Consider the following 8,073-nt stretch of genomic DNA (forward strand, 5'->3'; position numbering starts at 1 on the left):
TAAATCTACCCTCTGCCAGGTTGTGACTGTTATTCCTGGTCACTCCTGGCAGTGCTCGGAGGAACAGGGACTTCTCCAATGCTTGCTGGTCCCCTCTGACTAGTTTGTAACAGGCCACTAGATCGCCTCTCAGCCTTCTCTTGTGGAGGCTGAACAGGTTCAGGTCCTGTAGCCTCTCCTCATAGGGCCTTCCCTGCTGTCCCCTGGTCATGCGGGTGGCCCTCCTCTGGACCCTCTCAATACTGTCCACATCCCTCCTGAAGTGCGGCACCCAGGACTGATTGCACGAAAAAACATATGTTTTGTTTGTGCCCTTTATAGTTTAACATGCCCATTCTGTATTCGTGATGGCTTATAGACTTGCCTTCCTCTCCCCTCCAAATCGTATCCTGTGAAAAGGCCTTATTTCAGTGGATTTGTGAGCATCTCTATAGAAATGTAGTCCAAGATTCTATTCCACAAATCCTGTCCTTTTTTTGTTTTCTTGTGCCATGGTATTTAGCAGAAATTACAGATGTCATTGGAATCTGGCAGGCCACATCATGAGTGCTTCTACTGTGGCCTCAAACTTGCAACCTCCAGGGTTTCAACTGTGCACCTTAGCACCTGTGCCACCTTAGACCCATCACCACAAATGCCTCACTGTAATATGCACTGTAAAGTGTCAATTAGATGCCTATGTCAAATAGCCTTAAAAGCAATTAGAGATCAGTGCTCTGTTGAGCTATGTGATCTCCAGACACCTAGTGAAAAGCTTATAGTATTGTGATCTGACCTTGTGTGATCTATTGCTGTGCTCACCTTGAGCTCCTCTAGCTTCAGTGGGTCTCTGGGAGAGTTCAAGAGTTCACCCATGTACTGTGCATATATAAGGATGAGGCTCTTAACTAACAAAAACTAGTTGGGGCAAGAGAAAGACAGGATAAAGTTAGAATATCATAAGGTTAACATATTCTTGCACAGATCAGTTATGTATGTACGGTTAGCTTATGAATTACCTAGCTGTTCTGCTTTTTAATGTTCTAGGGTGGAATGAAAAAATCAGTTTTGTTTTAAAACAGATTAAAGGTCCCCTAAATTATGTTTTTTCCCCTTAGAAACAGCCAGTGCAGTGAAAAACCTAATTTCAACACTTTTCAAGGAAGTACTTTGAGATAGTCTGTCCTGTGTAAGATCAAACCCTGGTCCTGACTTTGATAGATTAAGAACGCACACCCAGTCATGATGCTCATGGCAGTTTTTCCAAAGCAGCCCTGTTGGTACGTATTTAACAGAAGAAGCCAGGCTATAACGACATCATCTTTAACAGAAATGTGAAGAGTTTAGTTTCTAGAATGCTGAACGTAAGCAGATCTAAGAAGGCAATTAATCAGACAGAATCCAATTAAAGGATTACTCTCCTGTACTCCAGATAGTATATGGACTTATAAAACTATGTGCTATAATCCCTCAAGGAATTTACCCAGAATAACTTTAGTTTGGACCCAGTCCAGCTTCTACTGAGATTCAGTGATTCAGGAAATCCTTTGTATTCAGAACAGTGCTTCAGCATGTGTTTAAAGTTAGACATGTACAAAAGAGCTGTCCTGAGTACAGCTATACTTAATCCCATCCTTAATCACTTTCCTGTATTGGTGCTGAAGTCAGTGAAAAGACTCCAAATGACTTCAGTAAAATCCGTTATCACTGACATATGCAATTTCTATGTATAAAACACACAGCTACATTTCTTTTATTTGCCTGACACTAACATGCTGTGCAGCATACTGCATATTTAAACTTTAGCATGTTGTCTTAAAATTATGCTTACAGCACCTGACCCTGCAAGTTATTCAATGGGATTATTTCTTGGTAGTAAGTGGTGCACCTGAAGTCAAGAGGTTGTACAGCTGTTCTTATGTTCATCAGATTACACATTCACTCATTAAGTGTAGCAGCTGATCATTACTGCTCCTAAATCAGTTAAGTAAAGATGATCAGACTATCTGAGGAAAAACTGTAAGATATTATATGTACAATCAAAATGGTGTAAACAACTCTAGGAAAGAGTCTGCATTGAAGTAAAGGTGATTATTAACAATTATTTCCATGACAATAAGATCAGGCCCATTGCCAAGATTTTGCAGGGATATACATAGCTCACTGTGCAACATGAACAGAATAAAAAATTATGGGAGAAGCAGTGGAATAAAACAGATTAAAGGTATGCATAAAAACAACCCAATGAAACAGTAGGCAAATCAAGTTTAAGTGGCAAGGACTAGAGTTTGAAAGTACTCAGGTGCTTAAAGATGCTGATATGTCCCTAGTGGGATTTTTAAAATCCTAATTTCCTTTGTATCCATTTGAGATAAGCATTCAAGTGGGAATTAGGGACCCAGAAGTTGATTCTCTGGCTACCTCAGTAAATCTAGCTATAAATCAAGTCTCCATGTCCACCAGTCCACTTGCCTCTTTATTCTCCTGGGAGGCCTTCATCCTGCTTCTCTGGGAGGCCTTTCAATAATAACATCACAGATAAAAGATAAATGAAGGTCACATGCACTTCTGTGATCTTGAAATCTTAGACACATAACCTTTCATTTGTGGGTTAGGTATCTGACGCAATATTGGGTCCCGTCCTTCAAAAACTTAGGACTAATTTAGCATGCCAACAAGTCTGTCAGATTTTAACATGACACATTTTCTGGAGCACAGTACAAATGGTCAAAAATCAGTAGTAACTTCAGGGGCCAACCTGAGACACCATAACAGGGCCTGATTGTACAAAAGCACCCATCATCTGAACAGCCTGTCACATGTCTCAAAATCACCAAGAGCTTTGAAAATATTAGCAATCAGTTGAATTGGATCAAAATGGAAAGAACAGACTCTGCAGACTAAAGGCAGCTGACACAGGCCCTATAACGTTCAGGGCTGATCAGGTTCTGGGTTTCATGACAGAGGTACCTGTGAACCAAACAGTCTATAACTACACTGATGAGTCCCCATGGGTGCTGACAGACGTACAGTTCCCCAGTCTAACTCATGGCACCTCGCAGAAAATGCCTTCCTCCAGCTCTGGCACTGTCTGAGGTGGGGGGAAGGGAAGGGAGCTCAGGCTGGGGTTTGCCCAGCCTGTGCTGGAGTGGGGGGATGGGAGGATTGGAGCCCCCCACCTCGAGGGCATGGTTGGGCTGCATAGGCCAGCTGCCCAAGCAGACAGAAGTTAATGAAGATGTTCTGCTTTGGTGCACCTTCACTTGAACCCTCATATAATGAGGGTTAATTTGTTGTACACCTGGGGACTTTTGAAGTGCTCTGAAGCCATGCACTTCTGTCAGGGTATGACTTATAGAGTGCTTTCAAGGATCCATTTGCATGACAAATGTCACTTCTCTCTGTGCCCGATGTGCTTTGTGACCCAATTCACTTATTTTTTTTTGCATGCACTAAGCCCTGTTTGTTTGCACCCACACTCTGCTTAGAGTTTATGTGCAGTGTTGTGATCTGTGAGGTATATTCTGTGTCCCATAGTGCCATACAAAACAGTGCCCTCCTAGGAATTAGCCAGTTAAACATTATGAGACAATGGGTCTTTCCTTAATGGGGCTCAGGGCAAATGTCCTTGCAGACTGCCACTGCATATGGCATGAGGAGCCCAGCAGGCAGCTTTGTTTAGTGTGTTTGTAGCAGCACCAAAGTATGGTGGAGCTGTTAGATAACACCTCACCGCTGCAGCCTAGATCTTCATGATGCAGTGCAGCTGTGCAGATGGTACTACCACCCAAGTCATTTGAATGTTGGCGTACCAAGTACCGTGTGTATGTTACAAGGCTTAGAATTACCTGCTATAAGTAGTATTTGGTGGATGAAGCCTGGGTGATAAAGGCCACAGACAGCCGGGCAGGCCTCCGCTCTAACTGATGGTGCTTTATATAAAGTGCCATGATTTAGAGCACCCCCCATCCAGAGACACCTGTTGGGTTGGGGGGAAGGGGCAAATTGAGCCTACCTGCAAGATCCTGCCTGCATCTAAGGGGCTGCCCCTCTTTCCTAACCCTGCCCCCACCAGCTCTGGGGCTGTCAGCAGGAAGGGAAGGGGGAAGGGGAGCAAGCTACCAGTTGGGGTTTGCCTGGCCTGAGCTGGGGGGGTGGAGTGCTATGTGCACGGGGTATGTTGACCCTGATTAGTTAATTTCGTGGCTTGTGTTGAGCCAACTATTTTTTTTGTTTTGTTTGCCAAGTATCAATTTAAATGTAACTTTTTTCCCTAGAGTCATGGGGTGCGTTTCAGTGGATTACCAAGCTTGTTTGCTGCATTTTTATGTTTCAGTAAATGCTTCTGGCACAGCTCTGGCTTCCCATTCCATGACAAGTGGGTGGGCAGTGGTAAGTGACTCAACAAACACAGGAGTTTATTGACCTCGCAGCTATGAACAATGAAAAACTTTACAAGCACGTGGTTAGACCTGCTGGCTAAGAACAATCAGTATGTATTTTTTAATATCTGCAGCAATATGCAAACAAAACCAAACAAAACCAAAGTGCAAAGTACCCTGGAAACTCAGTTGTACCTTTTGAGAAACACTGAAGTGCATCAGCAGGACACAAGCAGTGTTAGAAATACACAGACCCCTCACAACACACTTGATTTAAATAAAACCTAAATCACCTTATAACCATAATGGACAGCTTTGTCAGCAAGCTGGCCACAGGTTAAGCCCTACCACTCCCCTTTCTTCCACTCATCTCCCATCCCCCTTCCCAGTCTGCTGCTCTGTCCACACTGCTCCCTGATCTGTCATGTGTCAAACACTGTAGCTGCCCTTGCCACTTGTAGCACGCATGCTGTAGGTTGGATGCCCCTGCCATACAACATGCCAAAGGTAAAAATCAAGCAATGTCTTGCCACTTTAACAACAGAGAAGCATTGGGTAAATGGATACTCACATGGTGCTCACATAGTGCCTGCATCTTAATGCCCTGCTTACCTGGCTACACTGCTTCCACTTTGGAAGGGAGTGCATGAAAAATAGCCCAGTGTGTTTCCACATAGTACTGACTGGCCTGGTAAGTTAGTGGTATAGAGATGGCCCCTGAGTACTAGCTGTGAACTTCCTAGTAAAGGTGGGGCGAGGATCCAAGACATGGTTTGAATCCCTCTGTCTTCCGTGTTTTAAAATTATCCTGAAAAACAACCTTGCTATGAAATCTCAGTTATCCCACATTACAAAGGCTTAACTTTCTTTCCTGTATGATTTGTTTGCTTCGAAAGAATAAAACAATCCATATGACTGATGCACCCCTGGGGAACACTGTTCAGCAGGTGATCTCATGGAGCTCTTTGAACATGAGTTTCTCACCTCTCCTTTCATGGTTTGGATTCTGATCCTGCAATATTTCTTTGGTCATAATCCCTCATTGGCTTGGGTAGGTGGTTTTACTAAAAGAGGAATTGCACTGTCACATTTTTTATAAATGTTTGGAGCACAGAGAAGTGGAAAACACAGAGAGTCCACAGGGTAGTAGGAACAGAACCAAGGCGCCCTGCCTGTACTCTTCTGCACTAGTTAGGTAGATGCAGTCCTTCCATTTAATGTTTTAAACTATGGGCATAACCTCGACCTGATGCACCAGCGAGATGGGACAAGAGGGAGAAAAGTTCCTCTTCTGCCTGTTTAAGCAGGAAGGCAGGATCCTCTTGTTAGGACTTGAGAGAGCTAGGGGTTGGGTCCATTTGTACCACATCCCTATATACCACATCCTTGGCATGTGGTTTGAAGGACAAGGACACCATCTGTGTTCCTCAGGCAGCTAGGTTTGTGAGTAGATTGTGTTCTCTGGCATCAGCCAGAAGCAGGCAAACTGCTCCTGCATGGAGGAGCTGTAAAAGTACCCAGCAGGGTGTAACAGACCAGGGCCTGCCCTGAGCTGCGTCATAGGCATTCCTATGCCAGGCACGTAGCCTGCTGCTATAACAGCACCACTCTCCTTCCTCTCTGCATGGCTTCTTCAGCAGAGGGCCGGATTGTGCATTAACACTTTAAGACACCACTACAGTGAGCCTATTCATAGGCAAACCTCACTGGGTCCAGGTTTGATACACAAACCATCTTGATCTGAAAAGTTCACAGCCAGGTTCAGATACATTTGGTGGTACCCCAGGAAAGTAATTTCTGAGGATGGCTGGACAGCAGGTGTATCATGATGACTGCTACCCATTTGATGTACACTGTGCACATGGTTGGTCTGTGCTGAAAACATCAGATGACCATTATTCCCTCATCCCACAACAAAACCTGGCGTCATTCTCATTTTGACTTTGGGGGAAAGAGCTTACATCAGTTCTTTGAAGCTAAAAGTCAGCTTCTGCTTTATCCTTTTGTGGGTGTACAGTAAAGGACGGAAAATGCAGTGAGCTTTTTTGCTTGCCTGGCCCAGACTTCAGAAAGCCAGAGAAAATTTCCTTACCTGTGTTCTGAGATGTGAACGTCATCCTTGTGCATGGAGCCAATGCAAACACTGACAATGCTTGAATTTAGTTTGATTTTCCAAATAGGGTATAAGGGATACATGGGCCTTTTGCTGGGCTGGCCTTCTGCTCAGAGGGGTGAACTTTGTAGTGGTGACACCACAAGAAGATAATTTAGTTCTCAAGATGGGGCCAAAGTGCTATATGGCTCTGATGCTGGGATGAGTTCTGCATAGTGTGAAATTTGCCTTTTACACTTGTGCATTTCTTTGGTTTGTTTTTTTTAAATTAAAGTGCAGTCACTTTTTGCACTTTTTGGCTCTTGCCAGAAGTTGGTTTAAGGAGCAGTGGGAATGAACTAAGGGTGCATTCCAGGCATATGGTTAAAGCTGAAGGATAATAAGCCAGTGATGTTTATACCTAAAAATAATTCACCTTTGAGAGGAGAGTTTGCATAGAAACTACTAATGCAAGACCCCAGATGATATTTTAATGTTTTTATTTCAAAATTTGATTTAGGGTAGAGTTCTATGCTTCTGCAAGAACTAAAAAATATAGGCTGAATCCTACAGAGTGAAAGATACTCATGAAAACCAATTGTTCTAACAGCTATTGATAGGAGTGACCATGAGGTATTGCTTTGGCACAAAGATTGCTGTTGTGTCTGGGACTGACCTTTAGTAGTTCCAATTGCTCCTGGAAGATAGGAGCCAGCTGGTGTTTCTACATCACCAGTGAGACATATGGTATGTAATATCCTTTGTTCAACTCAACAAGATAATTTCTGACTTAATCTCAGGTAATCAGTGTCTTGATGATGCACATCTAGATGTCTTCTGAGTTGGCAACCTTGATGGGTACCTGGAGAATATCTGAACAATTCCTCCATCAGAGCTCTATCTCATTCCCAGTCTTGAGATGCCAGAAGCCTTGCTGGCTGTCATCACTATGAGAGGGCTCTTATTTCTGTACTTTTTAGAAGTAAGGTTATTGGTGTATGGTCCCTATGTTACTTCAAATCACGCGTTGGATATACTGAAATATTATTGTTTGCTTTTTCATGTGGACATGTTGTTCAGGCTACACCCTTACTTTATCCTATAAAACTTTTGCAATAGCAGCAGAGAAAACTTCCTCCTAGGTTAGGATTTCTCCAACACCTGCTGCCTGTGTCAAAAGGACAGACCATCTATTCTATGGACAAGATTTTGCCCACTTTGCTTTCACTACTGGTTGCAGACATGCTGCTGCGATTTTAACCTTCTGATTTTTAAAGCCCTTAATGGCATAGAACTTGCTTCTGTTTAAGACCATCTGCTTCAGACACATGCTTATGGATACTTTGACTCTCACCTCATGTGCATCTAGGAATTTCCCTCACAACTCTGCACAAGGGGATAGGCTACACTTCTGCTGTGTGAGAGGGTAGAGGTAGACCTCACTTCCTCTCTTCAGCCATCCTCTCCTTTCTTAGAACAGGTAACTGAAAGTGAAGTTCTGGCAAAGGTGCATATTCACTGATAACCCTTAATGGCTAGGTACAGGCATTCAAAACTCCCAAGGTGGAAGTTATGTGATTTTCTGTAAGTGGTGTAGTTTAGGTTGGTAACAGGTTGGGG

Source organism: Crocodylus porosus, unplaced genomic scaffold (assembly GCF_001723895.1).
Source record: "Crocodylus porosus isolate Cpor-Errol unplaced genomic scaffold, CroPor_comp1, whole genome shotgun sequence".
NCBI lineage: Eukaryota > Metazoa > Chordata > Crocodylia > Crocodylidae > Crocodylus > Crocodylus porosus.